Below are 23,536 nucleotides of genomic sequence, written 5' to 3'. Positions count from 1 at the left end.
AAACGAGTGGATATAACGTCAATGCATTCTATGTTCCATGTACTTATTTCATGTTGAGTTTTGCTTCCCAGCATGCATTGCGATTCATTTAGTATTTTTGGCTATTATTAGTTTTTAATATTTTGAAACAATATGGTTTGAACAATTTATCTACTTGACCTACTCTGATGATGTTTTGAACAATATGCTACGGGATATGCCCATTAAAACGTCGTATTAGTTTATTAAGAAAATGACACCGTAGATGTCAAAGCAGGACATCCTAGCCCGGTATAAATATCCAAGTCTACTCATCATTATTGTAATGCATTCGGAGGACGTGATTTCATACATGCGTGAAAATATGAGGTGAGTGAAGTTGATTGTGTAGTTGTAGAACAAGTCATTAATGCGTGTTCATGTTCCGTCTACCTCTCTCCCAGCAACGCTGAGACTTACAGGATGTAATAGCCTACCGTACTAAATCGCGCTTCATGTTTTTTTTTTTTTTTTTTTACCATCGCGGAAATATAAACGTCGCGCGCATAACGTCGCGGTGACCATAACAGGACGTCCTCTCAAAGTCTCGTGGAAGTCTTTTAGACCTCCCGAAAAGAGGTCCGCGGGAAGTAAAGGGAACCCTACACAATGTCGAGGAGGTGACGTTCGCCAGGGGACCTTTAGGGGACGTCGCCAGGACTTTATTTTGTTTACTGGGAGGGTGCGTCTAGATTTCTAGGCTACTATTTACCAGCATTCACCAACATTTACTGTAGATCCACCCACCAGCAAGTTCACCACAAATATATTTTAATAGCATGTATGTAGTGAGTTACTTTTGTTATTCAAGGATTAAGTTGTGTTTGTTTAATCATTATTTTGAGTTAGTTTGACGGTTAAGGTTTACACTGTATTGTAGGGTATGATAAGTGTGATGTTTTGCCAGAAGCAAGTAGGTGATTAGTGTGTACCAGTCATTGAGTTAAAACAACTTAATCATTAAAAAATGGAACTAACTCATAACTATTATTTTTTGTAATTCAAAAGTACATAGTTTAAAGACCAACTCAACTGTTCATCAAACTTAACTATAAGTGTTTTCAATAGTCGTATATGTTTTTACTAATGCTAGCTGCAATAAATTACCCATATGATCTTGGAAATGTATCTTTAGGTTATGCTTTTACACTTTATTCCCACCACAGGTGGGTCACACTAGTAACAATCACAGTCAACCTAAAAAAATAAATTAAAAAAAACATCCTCTGCAAATATCTGACCTAAAAATAATCGCTTTGAAGATGTTTTAATGTTAAACTAACTTAACAGGGAGAACTGCGTGCCTTCTGCTGCCGTACCCTACTTCTCTACGGAGAACAAGCCTTGCAACTTGCTCTCCCTACCCAGAGAATCACAAATTCCTTTACGACAATTGTGCGATATAGTCTATAGTTCTATGAAATTGTGTTATATTAACTGTTCAGTCAGCCTGGCTCTTCAGAGATTATCTTTGCCAGTTTGTAAAAAAAATCCACATGCAGGCTACTCTGTCTAGCGGGGAGTATGTTAGCTATGAGTGGTATTTATGACAGTTGTGTAAAATACAAATACCCCACAAATGTAGGGGAAGCCAGGAGGAAAAAAAGCAACATACTTTGAAGTTAACATACCTCAGTTCTTTAGACTGTAAATTATTGAGAGTGTAGAGGAATTTACTCCCACATAGTGTTTAAATAATCAAATATTTGTCAGGTTGTGCATTTGACAGTATTGGCTACACTAAAATACTTATGCAATGCTGTTGGACATGGGTTGTGTGTGAATTTTAACACGTGCTGATGCAGTAAATGCTGGTAAATAGAGTATGGTCAGGGTAACCATTGGGGAGAAGTCAATTGAAAAAAATTAAGAGACCTACTTGACTCTATAAAAATGGCTCTGTCAAGCACAAGAATCATGGTATTATGCCAAGACTGCTTTTGATGAGGTGACGCCCATCTGCACCTGAGCTGACATGTGAAACAGACAGAAAATGAGGACTGATCTGTGCATTTATAAGTGTTGATATAAAGTTTTACAAGTAACCTCCACTCACTTGCAATTGGTCCGCGTTTTCAACCCTAAATTAGCCCTTAACTTCTAAAAAGTGAGTGTTAGTGAAAAGTTGATAAAACTGAGTAAATTCCACTTACTATTTCTTATTAAATTCCACGTACGTGTTTATAGTGCATGAATAATAAAGTGATCGTTACACTGATTGGGTGCCTATGAATGGATCTGCGGTGATCAGAGAGATGGTTTGCGTCAGTCTGTGTTCACTGTCACACTCTTTCTTCAGATTGGCCTGTTTTTAGCAGTCATTTCAAAGTCTGATATTTGCGTATTAAGGAGGAATCAGCTATTTTTTGTGTTCACGGTAGCTAAGTGACCATGCACCGAACTCTCCTTATTCATCAAAGCCAAGGTAAAAACAGTTTACCATTCTGTGTCTGCTTTATGTAAATACTTGAGTTACTGGCACTAAAGCAAATAGTTGTTTTAGCTTAAATTGATTGAGTATTTATTATTATTATTATTATTATTATTATTATTATTATTATTATTATTAATAATAATAATAATAATTAGTTTCCACAAATATTTTGAGTTAGTTTGGCTGTTTAGGTTTACAATGTTGTTGTCAGTGGTGACCTTTCCCTAGTTTCAGTATGTTTTGACTGGTTTTGACATTGTTGTGAAAGGTGGCATATTTGGACCAGAGACAAAGGGCATTGTCTATCACAAACAGTATTGCAATGCTGACTCGGCTCTTTTTTGAGACTAGACGGGGAAACTGTGACAAAGGATCGTAGAACAACATCTAACCGCCTGCCATGTCATCTTTGATCAAACTGAAATTGATGGAGAGGCTGAAGGGCCCTGCTACAGATGAGGGAAGACAACAGGCATGTTCCACTTAATCATTTAGCATATATATGTCTTCTGCATCCACCTACGACAGCAACAGCCGGTATAACACAAAGGCAAAAGAAAAGGAGAATGAGATAGAATCTCTTTGGACTTCACCTAAACTATATCTCTGTTATCTGGTATGTGCTACTTTATCAATATCATACAGATAAAAAAGCCCACATTGCTAACTCTGGCTCATTTTTCTTGTGTCTGTTGACCAATGAGCATTGTCCCTGTCAAATAAAATGAATACATAAATAAAAACAAAAACTAAATTATGTCTTTAGTAAGGTCTCCTTGCAAGTCATGGTTACTTGCAAAGCACGGCCAGGACAGTACTGATGAGAAGAGCCTTGAACGGCCACTGATATTGACTTTCGCCCACAATCAGAAATGAATTTCAAATTATCATTGTGGCCAGTTTATTCCAAAACCTATTCATTTGCTATGTCTGCTCTGGCAGGAGTGATCAAATTAGTCTTGCCAGCTGCATTTGCTTTTTTCCCCTTAATCAAAACATGATGCTTGATTTAAAGTCTTCTCAATTGCTATTATCCCCGCAAAGAAAAACATCCAGTTTTCTTCCAGCTACAATGTAACCAGACACACAAATAACCATATTTACCGAAGAGCGAGAGTGCGAGAGTGAGATAGTGAGAGAGAGAGAGAGAGAGAGAGAGAGAGAGAGAGAGAGAGAGAGAGGGTGAGCTTCTTTATTTTTATTTGCTTTATCCTGCTTCCTCACGGAAGCAAGTGTTTGTTTATTTGTGAGTGTTTATGTTTGGGGGGCAGAGGTGCCCCTAGACTGATGTGTGATTATTATGCTAAGTCAGGCCTTCCCTGTGAAAAGCCAGTGTCGTTTCATTAGTGCCTCTGCCCCGCTGCTGTGCAGCATTTTCTGCAGGGTCTGCACATCCTCAACAAACCTAATTGTGCTTCGACACAATGTCAGGAAATGATAGCTGATTTAACAAGCGATTGAATCATCCCCCTTCAACTGCTGTAAGCCTCACCTGCCGCTGTTCTTCCTAACAAATTAGCCCTGAACAATGACAAGTTCATCCAGTATCTGTGGGCCAGCCAACAGCCAAACAACACACCCACATTTTACCGTTTGAATAACAATAATAATAGTATGGGGGGAATGGAGTAAGAATGACATTAAATTGTGGAATTAAGGACAGTATGGGAGATAAGACGAGGGACATTCTGTCTTCATCACCCGGCACAACTTGCGCTCCACTTTGACGTACTGTATTTCTCTTTTAAGAAGTCTGCAGGGGACCGAGAGCAACAGCAGCGCTCCTGCATGTACGCAATTAGGGCCCTAATCTGATACTGAATATTAATAAACCAGGAAGTGAGTCGGTTGCCAAGACAGAGGTGTAATGGCAGACCTATCAGTGTAATCCTGTTCCATGCCGCAGGTTCTGCCAAGAGTACTTAAAGCTCTCGCTATGAAGGCACTGCAGAATCCTCATAACAGGCCTACATAGTTCACACCCTCGGACTAATTAAATATTGATCTGTCTGCTGCCAGAGCAAACTCCTTGTTCTGCCTGTGCCAAATGCATCTCTGAGCTATAATTGTTTTCTCGTAAATGCTCGTTGATGAGATGAACACAACTGGATGAACAACAGAAACACTATTCAGGCTGTTTTTTTTTGTTGTTGTTGTTGTTGTTTTAATGTTGTTAAACTTGTTATTATTGGAGTATTTGTGTTTTTGGAAATGGACAGAATTGTTTGAAGAATACGAGAGAGAATTTCCTTAGCAGTTTTTTTGTTTTTGAATGGGCATAAAGGGGCTGAATTTTCTGAAACGGACTGGATGATTAGAACTCATTCCACATTACAGACTATCAGAGTTTTACTGTTCCCCTCAGACCTCAAAAGTTCACACTCTCCCTCTCCCCCCTCCACAGCTGGCTGTGAGCCTGCTCTGTTTCAGCTCAAGACTAACAAGAGCTAACAAGACTTTCCTCAAAGTGCAATTCGAGGTGTCGTGGCAGATATTTAGACTTGGGCTAGAAATTAAGTCCAAACATCTTGCCTACAACGTAACAAAAATACACCATTATAAGTGCTGAAGTCAAAAACTTATCCCAAAAAGAAGGCGCAAAAGTCCGGCAGAGTTCCGTGCAAAAATACATAGCGCAAAGCCTGAGTGGATCGCACGATCGCACTCCCGAACCATTGTTGAACACCAACATTTATACCCCTCCTTAGATGCTGACACAACATTTGGCAACTTCGAACCCACAGGTGGCGTTATAAAAGGATCGTTGTTCGGTCTTATCTTCGCAAGTCAGCACTATTGCTGCCAAGGGTACGAACTTTTCACCGTATAGCACAAGTTCAGTAGCCTAGAAATCTAGACGCAACCTAGCGGCGGCAAATTAATTTGCTCAGCCTGTACGTCTAGTATCGAACCATAGGAATTTCTATTGGCTTAACACCGTGGATGTTCTCCAATCACAGCGCTCTATTTCGTTAGAGAGTCTTAAGGCGGGCTTAACAGGATAACGACATCCTGCGACGGTGAACAAACGGTGGCTATGGCGAACGAAGAGCGGTTGTTTGAATCGGCGTTGGCGTCAACTTTGGAGGAGTTGGACTTGTGCTTTTCTTTGAAAGTAGAGCAACACAATGCCGTTTTGCCGACCGGATACGGATATGGTCGTAGCGCTGGCCTATTGCATGCCTAGGCAGTTTGAAAGACAATTCTCTGCCCGCCCCTTGGATTAAGCAGGTGAATGATTCGATTCCAGACTATACATTTCAATGATATAGGATGGCCCGCCAGGCTACAAGTTCAGAGGTTTACACAAAGTTCAGGGGTTTATACAGTGATCAAAGGTCACACATCGTTCATGGGTTACATATTTTTTTTTCAAACAGGCTTCACCCCTCCACAGTGAGACACAAAGTGACAAAGAGAGACATAGGGATACAGAGCGCACGTAGGGGGAATTCTGGTAGAATAGCTTCAGTATGTTAATAGTATTAGTTAAACTTGTTATTTAAAATGTTATACAAGTATTATGGTTAGGAATAACTTCAGTGTATTACTTGATTATGATTGAGGTTATATGAATACATGCTTTACAGTTTCAAACTCGTTCTCTCATCATGATGTCTACAAACCATAGGGATAATTTTATACAACAGAGGTTTCTGTGGCCACATTCTTTATCTGGTGAATTTAGTACTTTACTGTAGTTTACTGGTGTGCTTTGTTCTGTTTGTCCCATGTGAATTGAGGTGAATCTTTGTCTGGATAAAGAGGTGTAATGGCAGTTCTATAATGACAATATTTAACTGTCAAGCATCCAAAAAGGTAAAAGTAAACTCAAGGGAAGCCGATAACAACATCGCATTTGTCTCCCCTGTTGTCCAGTGCCATTTATCTGTTTACTGTATATACTGTAAGTAACAATCAGTTCGAGAGATCATTTATTTAAAATGAGACTTTGACACAAGGGAGGAGGATGCTGTGCTCCTGACAATAGACTAATATAGATGGAGAGAAAGACTGTGACAGGAGTGTACTATAAGAAAAGAAAAATACAGTACGACAAACAATCCTTTTGTTTGTGAGCAGTGTCCTGTGGTGTGCTCACACATAGGAACCCGGCGCAACGGGGCGCAAAACGTGAAGCAAGTCTTATTCATATCATACACACAAGTCTGTAATAAATGTTTTGCCATGCACCCCACTTCCATTGAACATTGGGCCCACAGGTGCATCAATGACCGAATATGGCCATGTTCTGGCGCTTGATCAAAAGTCACTATCTTACACCCACTAAAAAAATCATCACGCCTCTGGCCAAGAAAAACCTGGTCTATACATATAAAGTAGAGTGGTGAAGACGCACTGTCACAAGATGGAAGCAGCCCTATACAACGAGTCCCTGGCAACGACTCATTTTCAGGATGAACAGGCTATCTGTAGGATTTTTGTTCAGTCATTTGAACATTGTTGAGGTAAGTTTAGCTTTTTTCAGGCTATGTTTTCAATTGTAACCCCTTGTCAGTCAATAGTGAAAGCAAATAACTCAACTGTTATTGACTATGAGACCCAGTGAAGTTATTTTCAGTTCAGTTCAGTTCATATTATCTATGAGTTCAAGATGATAGGCAAGTGCAGAATGCATGTACTGTAGGCTATACTCTGCTAGTCACACACAGTCTATCTGTGGAGCTTTGGAAGCAGATCTGAAGTCCTGAACAATCTCTCTGGGTGGACGCTGGAAATCCAACCTGCAGATCAGCAGCTTGGTGGACTGATAGTGACAGATTCTCAATCGTTAGGCCCAAGGTAACAGTCCAGAATTCTTGCATGCCTCTATTGAGATGCTGGATAAGGCAGCTAGAAAAGTATGGCAGCTCAAAAGCAACTCGGGGACATCTCATACTCAACGACATCTCTGATGATCATCATCTCTGCAACAGATCTTTTTGGTAGGCCTACCTGTCTTTGAGTCCCGAATGATCTCTCTGACCAGGTGCTGAAAGGGCTGCAGTTCAACCTTCAGGAAAGCAACATTCCCAGATCTGTCAAGCCAAGACTATTCAGCCCAATGGACATTGAATGACAGGCATATATTAACATATAAACATTAAAGCAAAAAGCACAGAAAACACTAATATAAAATCATTAAGTATGACAAATACTTGAAATAAAAAAAAAAAACATGCTGGATTGATGGAACAGCGTGACGCACCTGCATACCCGTAACCTAGCAACCTAATTAAAACAAATTAAATCAAATGAGACCAAATTACATAAATAAAAAATAAAAAAAATAGATTTTTTTTTCTCAATCCATAGCCACACATCATACATAAGAACACAAAACACAATCAATGAAAGGCAGCAAATGCACTCTTTATTTCAGATTCAAAGACATTTGTTACTGTACTATCATCTAATGAGAGCCTAGTGCTAGTGAAGTCTGGTAAAGTTGGTGAAACTAATTAAAGAACATATACATGCTCTGTGTCCTTTTCAAGTAGTTTTTGAGTCATCCACTCACCAGGCCTGCTGCTCTGTCAGAATCTGGCAGATAAAGATCTTGTCTGCCGAACAACATTGACCAACCAAGAGTTTGTCACTGGCAGTAATTAATCTCCATTTCTTCCTCTCTCACAAGTCAGTCGAAGCGCCAATAAAGCATTCCGCTCAGGACAGCTCAGTCTAGCTCTCCTCATTTGGCACAAACAAATTCATCCTGTGCACTACAGACAACAGAGGTAATTGACTAGATAGGTTAGTCTGGTAAAACACTGCACTGCAGTTGAAAGGATTTCCAACTACAGGGTATAGAATGAAGCCTTGAAAAAAAAAGAACAATCATTGTCTTTATAGCTTCATTGGCTGTTACACATGCATAACCCTTGGGTGTGTTGCACTTGTCTGAATAAAGGCTGCTGAGAGAATAGCTGGTCAATATTTCAAGATATCCTTTGATTGCAGGCACAGCATATCAGCTTCTTTAACAAATGAGTATGCACACAGATCAATCGCTGCTGTGTATGTGTCAGAAACACACATTGATGCTTCAACCACAGACCAGGAGCATTGATCACCAGTGACATTCAGGATCTTAAGGAAGATGTAGAATAGGAGTCCAAAAGACTTAAGGCGATTCTACTACATGACGTTTGGTAGCCTATGTGTTTGTGGGTGTGCACATGCTTCAGGTGTACATTGACTGATGAATAACACCTGTGTAACACCTGTGTGACTCTGTAATGCATGAGCCCAGTGTCTGGTGTGAGTCACTGAAGTGAGTGAGGGCCAGAGGCTATGCACCATGGGAAAATAACTCTGACATGATTGAGTAAAGCTAGCAAATAGCACATACATACACACACACACACATGCACGCACGCACGCACACACACACGCACGCACGAACACACACACACATACATTAACACAGACACTAACACGCATATATGTGCACAAACAGATAAACATGCAGACACACAGATAAATACACACAAAAATAGATAGATAGATAGATAGATAGATGGATAGATAGATAGATAGATAGATAGATAGATAGATAGATAGATAGAGATAGATATATTATTTCAGTTAGACTGTCTTTCTATGGTGGAAAATATGTTGGGCCATTTATGTGTCTACGGAGAGGCGTGGAGAATATTAGGCTTGGAATGCTGGATCTCTCTGTTGAACTGTTCTAGAAGGAAAAACTTCTAATGACAGATGAGAGAAATCATTCAGGAGCTTCAGTGGACAGGAAGTGGTCCTTTGAGAGAGAATAGCTTCCAAATAGGACAGTATCCAACCCCCTGAAGAAAAGACACAGATAAATCAACCGATAAACAGAGAAAGGAGAACTGCCCATTTTACATCCTCCATAGTGTGAACCAAATTGGAAAAGAAGCAGCATTCACTGTCATTATTTTCCAGGTCATCTCCTTCTATTGCTGTCGCTGGAAAATTTGGAAAAGTTGTGTGTGTGTGTGTTTGTCTATGTGTATGGAAGAGGCTTGGGATGAATGTATTTAATGTTTGTGGTGTGTGTGGTATGTGTGTGTGTGTGTCTGTGTGTGTGTGTGTGTGTGTGTGACTGTGTGTCTCTGTGTGTGTATTTGTTTGTGATTGTGTGTGTGTGGTGTGTGTGTGTGTGTGTGTGTGTGTGTGTGTATGTCTGTGTGTGTGTGTGTGTGTGTGTGTGTGTGTGTGTGTGTGTGTGTGTGTGTATGTGTATTTGTTTGTGATTGTGTGTGTACAGGACAGTCCCATCCAGTGCTGCCTCATTATTTCTCGGCTGAAATGAGCTTGCCTTGTCTTGCTGTTCCAGTGTAGCAGATGAGCAGTACAATGGCATAAATCTCGCTAATTCCACCTTAAGAACGTCCTCTCCCGCTTGCCACTAGCTGGCCCTGCTCTTTCTGTGCAAACAGCATCATTCATACACGGCCGTGTCCCGGTCTGTCTCAAACAACACATCACAAACAATGGCTCCCCTACACAACCCACTATTGCTGAGGGTTAAGGGTGTCCATAGGTGCCCATTTAGTATGCTGCAGCACACAGCCTACCACAGCTCAATAGAGCATCAGCCACAGGAGAGGCAGAGAGCTATGGCAGGGGAAGGGAAAAAGGCCAAGGACCTCTCAATTCAGAGCTAACGCTCTCTCACTTTCCTCTCCCCTCTCACTCACCAGACAGACGTGAGTACACGCTCTCTCTTCCTCACAAACTGACACACACACACACACACACACACACACACACACACACACACACACACACACACATACATTCCCACTAAGAAAAACACATAAACACTCACAAAAACACACTAACATATGAATACACACAGAAGCACACACATACACACACACACGTACACAAGTACACTCAATGTTACACAGTGGGCCAGGGTGTGGGCCAGTTGGTGGTAGGAGAGATACAACAGAATAATTCTTTCTCTCACTCTCTCTTTCTTTCTCTCTCTCTCTCTCTCTCTCTGGTGCAGAAAACTGAGAGAACATGATTGAAAGAAGCCCAGGTTGACATGGGAGAGTGAGAGAAGAAAAACAGCAGAAAAGAAAAGAAAAGCAGGGGAGTATGAGATGAGGGTAGAGGGCAGATCCGCAGGGGTGTAATGGAGGAGTGGAATTAGTCTCCGCTGCTATCTGTTATTTTACCGTCTTCTAAGCACCATTACCTCTCCTCCACACAAAGGTCATTTCTGAAGAGCAGAGGGGCTTGGGCAGAGACACAGCGAGGGGTCCAGTGCCGGCCGTTTCAGCCCAGTGAGCAAACATCACAGCCCCATCCATTCCGCCGGAGCGCTGAAGGGGGGTCGATAGAACCATGCAAAATAGGGACGCTGTGCAATCAGCAGCCCTCGATCACGTGATAGCAAAGCTCACAGGCCATAGTGCATAAGTACAGTTTCTCATTTACTGATGTTATCATCAGCGGGGCCTTGCACAGAAATGAAAACGGGTGGAATGTATCTGTCAGCGTGCATGCATGTTTGTGTGTGTGTGTGTGTGTGTGTGTGTGATCGACAGCAAACTCTCTCTGTGAATGACTAGTGGCAATAATTCCACAGATCATTTGCGCTGATTGATGGTAAGTGTATTCAGTGATAAATGAATAAGAGCGTGCCTTTGTGTATTTGTGTGTGTGTGTATGTGTGTGCGTGTGTGTGTGTGTGCGTGTGTGTGTGTGTGTGTGTGTGTGTGTGTGTGTGTGTGTGTGTGTGTGTGTGTGTGTGTGTGTGTGTGTGTGTGTGTGTGGACTGGAGCAGTGCCACACAGCCCGTGGTGCAGTGCAGTGCAGCAGAGTGCGTCTCTTCTTCCTATCGCTTGCCTATCGCTGACCCAGATCGCTGGGTTATAACTCACCTGGCGGGACCATACATCCCGTTAGACTGAAAGGTCAGGCCTTTATTGGAATCTGTCACGCAGCCGAGATTGATAAGAATAATACTTGCTTAATTCTGCCGCAGCTTTTTTCTATTATTCTAAATTTATGGATGGCGGGACGGGAATGTGGGAAAAGAACTCAGGAAGCCCTCTGGGGAGTTTTGTGAGGCTCCATAAACACAGGGCAAAGAGTGCTTGTCAGCATGTGCAGTAACAAACATTTAGGGAAGATAAAGTGTTGCTTCGACCGCCTGCAATCTGGTCACGCTTTTTACTCCGATGCTCTCCTACGTCCAAAAAAGCACTGCCTTTCTCTAGTCGCGGCTTCTGGTAATGCTGTGAATGAACCCAATTAGGAGTGCCCCTGACTAAGTTCTGTGCAGACGATCAGGAAGATTAGCAAGCATGAATTGATGACAGTTAAAAAAAAAAAAAACATCCAAATCTTTCCTAGATGTCTTCTCAATACTGTTTGTATGTGTAAGCATTGTTCAGGTGGAAATGAAGGATCCCATTTGAATAACTGAGGCTCAATTATGCGATTCATTTATTATTAATATCAATCGATATTTACATCTCTTGCTGACTAATGATGGGAGTGAAGCCTTAACATGATTTATGGCCACAAACTCTGCTGGTTCAATATTTGTCCAATCCTACCACTAGCAAAATCTCTCTCTCTCTCTCTCTCTCTCTCTCTCTCTCTCTCTCTCTATGTCTGCTTTACTCTTGTTTCCCGGTCTATTTCCGCTAACTCTTTATACAGTAACAGCCATTTTAACAAATATCATCTAAATTGCTGATACTCTGAGCAAATGGCTTTTAGACCTGGTCTACCCTGTATTAGACCTCAGTGCCTAATTCTAGGGAGCAATAGAATTCAGCATGTGAACAAATATGAAATGACCCTCACCCTACAAGAGTTGACCTTAACAAAATGCATTGATGACAGAACTTGTGATAACACACATAGGCCACAAAATCAGATATGTGGACATGATAGTTCTTCCTGACCTTCTTGGCCTGTTCCACTTTGTTTTTGGTGATACAGCATCCCTCTACTTCCTCAGAGTAGCAGCCTTCTTCAGCTCAAAATCAGAACCATGGACAGGGTCAGCCTTTCAAAACCTTCCAAAATGCATCCTGGAAAACCGAGTCATATGCAGAACATGAATGAAGCCCTGTTATGTTCTTTCTGTGGACTGCGGGAGTGTGCTTCAATCAGGTAAGTGCGCATCTGAATCAACCAATCAGCATGCACCAGGTGTAGCCTCCTTGGCTTTCCAGCAGGGCCAGCTACAGGTGTCCCTGGCCTGCGTGTTTACCCACATCACAGGGCCCTTCTCCACTCTGCTGAGAGTTTACCCACATCACAGGGCCCTTCTCCACTCTGCTGAGAGTTTACCCACATCACAGGGCCCTTCTCCACTCTGCTGAGAGTTTACCCACATCACAGGGCCCTTCTCCACTCTGCTGAGAGTTTCTCATTCTGATGATCACCAAGCAAATTTGATTGTAGCTCTGACTTCAGAACTGAAAGCACAAAAGATCAAAATGAGTAGTGCACCCTTGTGGTCAAATAAACACAGTATTGATGGCATTCTGTGGAGGATGGTTATATTTATTTTAAAGCAATTGTGGGAATTAATAAATGCCCAGTGGCATAGATTTCAAAATAATCCCTCCACAACACAACGTAAACACATTGATTTCACCGCTAATTCTAGAGAGGTGATTCTAGCCTTCTGATTGTCAGTGGTACTAAAGTTGCATAAATATTTTAACAGTACTTAGACCAAGTTATATTTATAAAAGAAGGTTAAAAAAAACTTGTAGAGACTAAACAAACTTTCACACTCATTTTATATCAGATAGTAAAAATAGCATGTTTAATAGTACTGTAATAGAACAAATTACCTCTCAGTAAGCTTTTGTGATGAATAAAAGACTGAAAGAAATCAAAGAAAGAAAGAAGGAAAATTGAGAAAGGAAGTGAAGCAGAGCCCACAGTAAAGTTTGAGTTTTAACACAAGGATGGAAAGCAAACTGCCAATCACAAACACACGCACACAAAAAACACACACACACACACACACACACACACACCATAACAAATACACAAAAACTCTGACAATTCCTGCAGGGTGTGCATTCTCAGTCAAGCTTACTGTAAGACCTGGGGAGCATGAGGAGCAGGAGGAGCAGGAGTTGAAAAGAAAAGGGGAAAGAATGGGAGAAATGAAATGAGATCAGAGAAACTAGGGAAAGCAAGAAAGTGTGAAGGAGAGCGAGAAAGAGACTGGGAGAGAGAGAGTAAGAGAGAAAGAGAGAGAAAGAGAGAGAGAGTAAGAGAGAAAGAGAGAGAAAGAGAGAGGGAGACAGAAAGAGTAAGAGTCCCACCAGCTGGCTCATGGTAATGTGAGAGATTAAACGTCTGCATCGGGGGGAAACCAACTCCAAAAGAGCGCGCTCTGAAAAGAGGGGCAGAAGAGTGAGAAGGGGTGGAGTGAGGCGAGCAGAGGTGAAGACATTGGCTTTATGGAAATGCCTGGTATTTGTATTCATTGCTTGAGGACGGGAGACAGAGCGACGGTCCCACAGATAATTCTGACTAGTGAGCGATTTTTGGAGCTGCACTCATGGCACCAAAGTGAGAGGCTTTCTGCAATTTCTCACAGGATATGAGTTTTCTCATCTCCACCGGATAAACCCCCCGTCCTTGGGCACAATTTTTGCGGCATTTGCATATTGAGAGAAACGTTGGAGTTACAAAGTGGAGATGTTAGCCTGTAGCCTGTAGCACACCACCAAGGTAACAGGTCATCTGAAAAACATCAAACTGTGACGTGCTCAAACCATAACAATTAAGATAATGTATAGGTATGGCAGAAGTACATCCCATGGGTACAAGACAGATGATACAACTGACATTTGCAGAACTCCTGACATAAATATGTCTGTGGGCTTGTCATGAAATAATAAACATAGATAATAAACCAGTTGTAATCTGCAGTCTGATAACTTTCCTTTGAAGTGAGCTTTTTAGAAAGCAGGAGCTGCAAAATGCAGAAAACCAGTCAAGAGCCTGATGAAGAATAGAAAATAGACTCAGCTTTTGACCCATTTACTCGTCCATTCTGGACCTTTTTGTCTTTTGGTCCAAAATGGTGGTAGTTTTATGATTATTGACTGTTTTTCAGGATGTTTAACTATCACTCTCAATCTCACGCTCCTCCTGAGTTTTGGGGCAGCTTCACCTCACTCCGGCCTGCTTCAACGCTTTTCCACAAATCACAGCGCCAAAGGTGCGTGGCTGTCGGTGGAATCTCTGCCTTATAACCTGCAACACTGGTAAAGAAGTTAAATTTTGCAATTGTTTGGAGGGAAAGTGGCTATTAGGCGGGAAAATGGGTTTTAAATTAACAAAACATGGGTTCATTCACTTACGATCATTAGCAGCTTGTATGTAATCGGGTGGTTTTGATTTGTGCTATCAGATACTTCTAGGTATTGTAATTTGTAACGCTAAGTGTGGTCACAGAGGGGTTTTAGCCTGCCATGATCGTGTTGTTTGTGATTGTTGACAAGCGGTGATGAAAGCTTGCAAACAGCTGTTTTATTCATGGAGTTTTATTGATCACAACACAGGAAATGTTGGTGGGATAATGTGTGGGTGGACCGTGGACACACGCAGATGTATGTGTGTGTTCTCTTAATGGCAACATGCAACTTTTTTTGCAATGTTTTTTTGTGTACGTGTGCGTGTGTGTGTGTGTGTGTGTGTGTGTGTGTGTGTGTGTGTGTGTGTGTGTGCGTGTGTGTGTGTGTGTGCATGTGCATGTGTGTGAGTATGTGTGTGTAAAATAGTAAGCCGGCAGATACAGAATAGCCTCTGGCCTTCCCTCAGGGTTATATGTTATTCCGTTTGACCACATCATGGACTTGCTCTCCCTGGGTGCATGTCAGTCCCAAAGTCTAGTTTGAGAAGGTGTGTGTGTGTGTGTGTGTGTGTGTGTGTGTGTGTGTGTGTGTGTGTGTGTGTGTGTGTGTGTGTGTGTGTGTGTGTGTAAGAGGGTGTGTAGTACTGAACCGAGTCCTCGTAAGATGGAGACTTACACAATTTACTTTCTGGTGAAAGTAGTCCATGATGTGAATAATTTACAAGTGGCTGACTGACGTGTGTGTCCACAGATCAATTCTTGTGGCAATAGAATAAAAAAGAGGCTGATATCCACTGGCCACTAAAAAAGCTTACTGCCAACTGTATCCACCAGGAGGGAACCAAACATAAGTTTACATCATTCATTCATTATGTTCTTTGTATGCTTTCCATAACATTTATTTTAATCTACGGATCCATCACCCCTTCACACATTAATTACATTAAATGAATTACAGTTCAACCATGTCCACCCTCTACTCCACTCAGTTTCCATTTCACTGTGAAATTTATTCTTCTTCTTCTTCTTCTTCTTCTTCTTCTTCTTCTTCTTATTATTATTAATAATAATAATAATAAATAATATACTATTAATATTATACTATTAATAATAACTATTAATTAATAATAGTATTACTACAACTACTACTGCTGCTACTGCTATATTTTTATATTATAGTTTTGTTTTAGTGTTTTGTTAAATGCATCATTTGATTTTTTTCAGTGATTTTAAACTAACACTATGTAAAAACAAAGAAACGATAGACAGACATACATGTAGATAGAAATTTACTATGTTTGGTAAGATGTTTTCTTTGTTTAATGGCAAAGGAAATTAAAGGTGCTCTAAGCGATGTTACGTGGTTTCTAAACTAAAACATTTTTTGTCAAATACAGCAAACATCAACTCACCATCCGCTAGCTGCCTATGCTCTGAATACACTGTAAAAAAAAAACAGTCTCTGTTGACAGCCCAGGCTCCAAAAATTGCAACATAAACAACTTGGTCCAGCCTGGACCATAGAAATATAACAAACTGTTCCAGCCAAAATTATTTATTCTAGGCCTTTATTTCAACACAGTAAACAAAAAACCTATATACAAGGTATATTATGTATTATTCTTTATGTGACATTTTACATTTTTTAATTGTCATTTGTATTGGATATAATTGCTATGTTATAATTATATAATTATATAAGTAAAACATATTGAATCTCCCACATATGTTAAGGGTTCAGGAAGAATCAGTCATTATAGTGATAATAATTGAAAAAATCTCCATCTCTGGCAATGGAGAGAGAACATATTTGCATGAGTGCACACTAACAGTATTGGTATGTCACTGCATTAAAAAGTCTCAAATAATGCTTAAGCTTGTTACTGTGTACAAAACTTTTTTTTTTCAATTTCTCCACATCAAAACCCACCTGCCAATTGTCTGCCAGTGGTTCCTAGAAGCTCACATCAGGACTTATCTAAGTGGACAGGTTAGGTTTCGCCCGAGGATTAATGATTAAAATTACATGGGGGCAGTTGGGTGACAGCAGACTGGCCAGTGAGCAGGACTCTCTCTCTGTCTCGTCAGCTTTGTTGATTTCCTATTAGTGACACCCTCAACATGAGCTTTGTCAGCTTTCGCCGTCCTCGGTCCCATTCAGCTGTCACCTACTGCACCGAGGAGTCCTCACATCACCTGCGCTGTACTCCACAACTCATACCCAAGTCACTCATCAGTCTGCGGGCCCTCCGCCATACACTCTTACATCAGCTTCAGCCTTCCCGTCAGACACTGTCAAAATGCATCACATCACTCGCACCCTCTCTCTCTCTCTCTCTCTCTCCCTCTCTATCTCTCACACACCCCTCTCTCAACTCTCTCTCTCCTCTACCTAACCCTAGCGCTTCACCAAACATCAGCCCTCGAGCGCAGGTTGGTGGGGAGGAGGCATGGGGAGCATGGAGTGGTGGAGGGGTCCTCTGAAGCCTGACGTTCCCCTCTTTCCGCGTGGCGGGGATGTCACCCCCTCGGAGCGTCCCTGGGAGTCAGACCCATGGTGGGCTGTCAGCGCTGGGCTGGGAGTGCCAACAGGCCCCCCATCATCTCCACAACACCTTCATTCTTCTCTGTGTTGAGCGCCAAACTGGGCCTGTCACTCTCCCCCACCAGTTCATTACCCACACTTCTGATGGTGCCATTGACACGTCCCCTCTCTCTCTCTCTCTCTCTCTCTCTCTCTCTCTCTCTCTCTCTCTCTCTCTCTCTCTCTCTCTCTCTCTATCATTCTCTGTCTCTCTCTACCTCCCACTTCCACTCTCTCCTACATATTGAGGGGCCAGCAGCTTAACTAACCAGTCTAGAAGAGTTGGAACTGTCCTTGGAGGTGCAAATACACCTGAGCTAGTTGTGTGTGTGTGTGTGTGTGTGTGTGTGTGTGTGTGTGTGTGTGTGTGTGTGTCTGTGTGTGTGTGTGTGTGTCTGAGATTCAATTATGCTTGACATGTCTCCGGAGTGTCTAGAACTTTCTTCTGGTTAGTACACTTCCTCCCATATTGGCTCTGTCACATGTAGATTTTGGTCCAGTAGCAAGCCAAGTCTTTTACTGTTTGCAGTTAGAAGGCAGGGAATATACAGATTTGTTTCGGTATATTTGCTGATAGAATTTCTAAGAGCCAAATACATATGCAGAATAAATGCACTGAAAATCATTTTTAACAAAAATAAAGATTGCTCTGGATCCCCAGAAATACAACAGTAGACATAATAATAATAAAAAATAGGATGGATTTCATTCATAAATCTCCCAATTTTACACAATTTAATCTGAGATGAAAATTAATTGTAGCACACTTTATCTTTGATAACTGTAAATGGAAAACAGCAATCTTGAGCCTTATATAAATGTCAGAATGAGATGAGTTTAATGAAACTCCTGAGAAGGCATTTCTATGATTAGTGTATGTCCTTTAGGGTATCACAATTAATTTTAATTGAATAATGTTTACATTGTGTGTGTGTGTGTGTGTGTGTGTGTGTGTTGTGTGTGTGTGTGTGTGTGTGCGTGTGTGTGTGTGTGTGTGTGTGTGTGTGTGTGTGTGTGTGTGTGTGTGTGGAAGAAGTTTATTAAAACTCTGCAAGCTTTTTAAAAACTGTCAAACAAGCTATTCTATAACAAAAAATATGAGCAATCACACTTCCACTTCTATGTGTTATTTTCAGCGAGATGTCTTGAAGACATATTTTTTTAAAATATTTTTACTTAAGCTTTACATCTTTCAGGCCTCTCAGTCTATACAGAGTGTCACACACACACACACACACACACACACACACACACACACACACACACACTCTATACTACGTGTCATCTCACGGCTGAATTGCCAATCAATCACTATGTCACTTAGTTACATGTTGCAGTCACAGCTGTACTGTGTGGATGCCAATGTCATTCCCTCCTGCTTTTGCATTGGGTGTCAGAGGTCCACCCCCACATGTTCAGATATCTATCATGGTTTGGTAACATCATCTGGGCTCTGTCAATCGCCTGCCAAACCTGCTCCAATGAGTCCAAATTTACTGCATTGACTGATTTAGAATCAGTCCCTACATTGTAAAACGGGCGTTTGTCTTGACAGGATCAATACAGATAGTTTGAGGTGGCGGTGGTGGGGGAGCGGTCTTTATGCCTGTTCTGATCCTAGCCTCCATTCCCTAAGAGGACATTGCAGGTAGGACATAGAGGGAATTGCAGTGCAACACACAAAAACAGTTTTCAGCCAAGGACACACACACACACACACACACACACACACACACACACACACACACACACACACACACACACACACACACACACACACACACACAGATTTCTCAGCTGAGGGAGAGTACTAAAGGAATGACAGTGAAAGAGGCATAGAGAGAGAAAGACAGAGAGAGAGAGAGAGAGCAAGAAGGGGGGATGAAATGGAGTACCCACAAAGGGAGAGTGTTATTTCTCCTGTTAGAGGGAGAGTGTTATTTCTCCTGTTAGAGGGAGAGTGTTATTTCTCCTGTTAGAGGGCAAGACAGTAAGAACTCGGGGACTCTATATAAAATCAAACATGGGCGATCTCCAGTAAATCAACATCATATAACTGTTTCCAACAGGCGCACTGCCACTCTAATGGGGTGTTATGGAGGCTAATCTGATGGAAGGCTGTGTTGAGACTCATGACCATGGCCCCGAGGAGAACAGCACATCAACTGCAGGGGCACAGGGAAGAAAGGGGGAACAACGAAAAATGTAGTCTCTGCCTTCCAATAGAAATATATGTTATCCTTGATTTATACATAAATGTACACGCTGCCTTCCAATAGAAATATGATGTTATCCTTGATTTATACATAAAATGTACACGCTGACTTCCAATAGAAATATATGTTATCCTTGATTTATACTTAAATGTACACGCTGCCTTCCAATGGAAATATATGTTAACCTTGATTTATACATAAGCGCTCCACTTACTTTTGCACTTTATAATTATTCAACACTTTTTGCAAAGTTACTAACCATGGAAGGCCGATGGTGAAAAATAATTGATGCCACCTTTGGCTCACTCTAATTGACTCAGGCAAGGGCATTGTTGACAATTCTGACAAAATAGGCTTAAAAATCAAATATATACTTATGCTTAAAATTTTAACTATGATGCTCACCAATTAAGAGCATTGAAATTGACACTATTTTCCTGGAGCATAAAGTGCAATAAATATTAATTAGTTGCACTATTGTTTTAGTCTGATGGCCAGCTTGTGGTCTGAGACCTCAAATCATTCCCTGTTTGTTTATTCATGACTGATTAATCTTCTTTTTTTTGGATAAATATTTGTATATTCAGCGGCTTGCCTATTTATTATGTTACCCACACATTTCAAATGAAGCAGACAAGCACACACAGAAATGTCACCTTTTTAGTGATGTGGACAAAGACCAAACAAGCATAATTCTGATTTGGTGGCTCTTTGAGTGGCTAGCTCTCTGAATCTAATTATAACTTCCCTCCCACACCCCAAGTGTGTTTTAAGGTTCACTGAGAAGGGAAGCTAACATTTGCATTGCTTTGTGTCGGTACTGTGGCTTCTAACTGTCAAAGCTATTTTTCCCCTGTTATTGACTGTATCAAGTAAATAGCCCTCTGTGGATGCATGCCCACAGACATTCTCACCTGTCTCTATTACAACTTTAGATTTTTCTCAAAATAAATTGGAACCCGACATGAACCCTGAACACTAACCACCTTCCCCAGCGGCTCCGACAGCTCCTGTGTCATAAGCTCGGAGTATGCTATGCACACAGATGAAATACCATCACAATGCAAAACTCGCATGCAGGTAGACTGAATATATAGCACTATGGTAATGCATAACAAATAAATACATGATAAAAAAATAGTGAATAGATGTAAGACGTTTACTGTTTTACTGTGGCCTTTTTCAATCCTGTCAAAATATTCAGTTCGAGAAATATTTACTGAATATACTGTAACAGAGAGAGAAAAGAAACACATATATATTCTGTCTTGGGCCGATTTAATAATAATATAAAAATATATAAAATAGCAAACTGGAAATAGGGTGGCATTGAATAGCACATTTAAGCCTCCTGCATAATGAGGGATTATTTTCTCTCTAAAATGAAAAATTCTAAGCAAATCCGGCAGATGTATTAGTCCTAATGATTGCAGAGACAAATGGATGTAGCTTCGATTGAATTTAACATCTAGATTATCCTGTTAATGCAATTTTCCGTTAGAAAAAAACAACAAATCTAAGCAAAAAAGAACACAGAGATAATTATTAGAGATGAATGAATGACCTCTTCATCCGCTGCTCATTACTGCACACAAGAATACAGATATTACCCCTGCCAGGAAATACAATCATCTATCCAACTGCACTGAATAACTGAGAGTGTGCTTGTGTGTGTGTGTGTGTGTGTGTGTGTGTGTGTGTGTGTGTGTGTGTGTGTGTGTGTGTGTGTGTGTGCATAGCATGCTATTTTTGTTTGGAGAAAATGGTGTGAATGCACAATGATTTACTGTTGAAGCAATATTAACTTGCTGTATTATTTCCTACAATATTCTGGGAATGATCTGAGCCGTCACTCTTAGTAAGATAAAAAACTTTCAGGAGAGCTTTGCGTCTGTGTCTGCATGTGTCTGTGTGTGTGTGTGTGTGTGTGTGTGTGTGTGTGTGTGTGTGTGTGTGTGTGTGTGTGTGTGTGTGTGTGTGTGTGGGTTGGTGCTCTCAGGGCTTGTACCTTGCGTGGCTCTGGAGGCCTCCATCTGTGCTGCTCTGTCCCTGATTGATGGCGCACGGGCACATGCGCTGGGCCTTATTATCTCATATTTCCTAATCAGCTGGCCGGCCAGGACTCCTTAATCATCAGCTGGTGACCACACTGCCCCCTGGTGACTGCCCCTATCTCCCCACCGCCCTGCCAAACACACACTCCACCATGCCAACAAGCTTCAGGGTCAGTTGGAGTTTAGGGGGCGAAAAAGTTTGGCTCTGTCTTTCTTGTCCTTGTGAAAAAATGCCCTGTAGAAAATGTTTGAAGCTGATTTTCCTTTTTTTTTCTCACAGGTGTTTTCCCAGAAGACTGAAGTCACTTTCGCCCTGGATTTGCACAGGGAAATGCTGGTTTGTTTACTCCAAAGGACCTACACGGTGTTGTGGAGCGTCCACACATCAGGGAGAGGGGGGAGAAGTGCAAAAAATGTAGCCCTCCACGTTGCTGGAAGCTTGCCAAGTATAAGTAGGCTATACCACAGGGAGCACGGAAGATAAATTCGAGACACTCTTGAAGTTAAATTGATCCTTGACAGGAGTCTGTGTTTATCTCTGCAACACATGTGACAGTGAGGTAGCTGCTCACCCTCCCACTATATTTAGCAGGCAGACTGAGGCGGGCGATCTCAGTCAGACAGTAGTCTACCTGCTAGGCATTTTCACATCAAGAGCACCTAATTGGCCTTTGAGGAATTTCTCTTGTCATCGTTCCAGTCGTTTCTATTGTAGCTACTGGGAGGGAATAAACTTCTTCCCCCACTGGGAACACACAATGCACAGTGTTCTATACAATACTACTGTAAGCTCTCAAAAATAACACTGATGTTGATGAGTCTCATTAAATATTTAACGTCAGCAAGAAAAAAGATGATAGATTTCCAGACGCTCTTGCTTGCTTGACTTTAAACGCCTTGTGACTTTACCCCAAGCCGACACAACGCTGTCAAGACTGCCCCTGGCAGATTTTGATGTGAACGACAGGCACTGATTATTGTTTTCAAAAGAATCTATTGTTCGTCTTGCCAGTGCCCATGAGTGCTTAACAGTAGACTACCTGTTGGCAATGACAGTCCCTCTGGCCATCACATTCATTGGTTTATTCAATGAAGACATTGACCTACCATTGATTTGTAAGAGCTTTTTCTCCTGTCGAACTGGGCTTATTGTTGGTGAAGTCTTTCTCATAGTAATGCCAAATTTGCCATCCCGGATATGGATTTGTCCAGTGACCCTATGTCCATGCCTACATTGAAGTGTCTCCCTTAAAATAATGAAAACACTGTATATAAAATAAAAAAGTGCCAATGCTCACACCACCCCATTCTTTAGAAATCATATCTCACCTCCACATACTGTATTCCGACCAGTACAGATTTGCCATGGACTGTATCTGATGCAATGGCGTGACATTAGCACCAGCATGTGGACATCTCCAAGCAGGCTCGTGTCTGTCCGCTTCCCTTCCCTTAGAGCAGATATGGTCATTTATAGAACACGCAATAGGGAACTGTTCAAATAGTTTTATTACCCACATGTTGAAATGTGCATTGCATGGAAATGTGTAGCGTAGCTTAGCATCAGTAATGAAGTGTGGGATGAAAATAAATACACACATACATGCACACTCACACATGCATACACACACATGCACACAAATACATACATACACACACATGCACACACACACACACATATATAAGCTTCGGCTGCAGGCTTGCAATCATGACAAGTGATACAGTGATTGATTGTCAATTCAGCTGTGAGGTGACATGTTGTATAGACTATGATATAAGTAGTGATTTTTAAAAACATATTTGTTTTCTCTTTTTTTCAAAAGCTTGCAAAGTTTTTATAAAGCTTATTCCACTTCTTTCACACACACACACACACACACACACACA

This window comes from Alosa pseudoharengus, unplaced genomic scaffold (genome assembly GCF_046254945.1).
Source record: "Alosa pseudoharengus isolate Yale_2024_CS ecotype anadromous, Long Island Sound unplaced genomic scaffold, YU_APseudo_1.1 YU_APseudo_1.1_scf_2, whole genome shotgun sequence".
Taxonomy (NCBI): Eukaryota; Metazoa; Chordata; class Actinopteri; order Clupeiformes; family Clupeidae; genus Alosa; species Alosa pseudoharengus.
Note: the sequence above shows the minus strand (reverse complement) of the source record.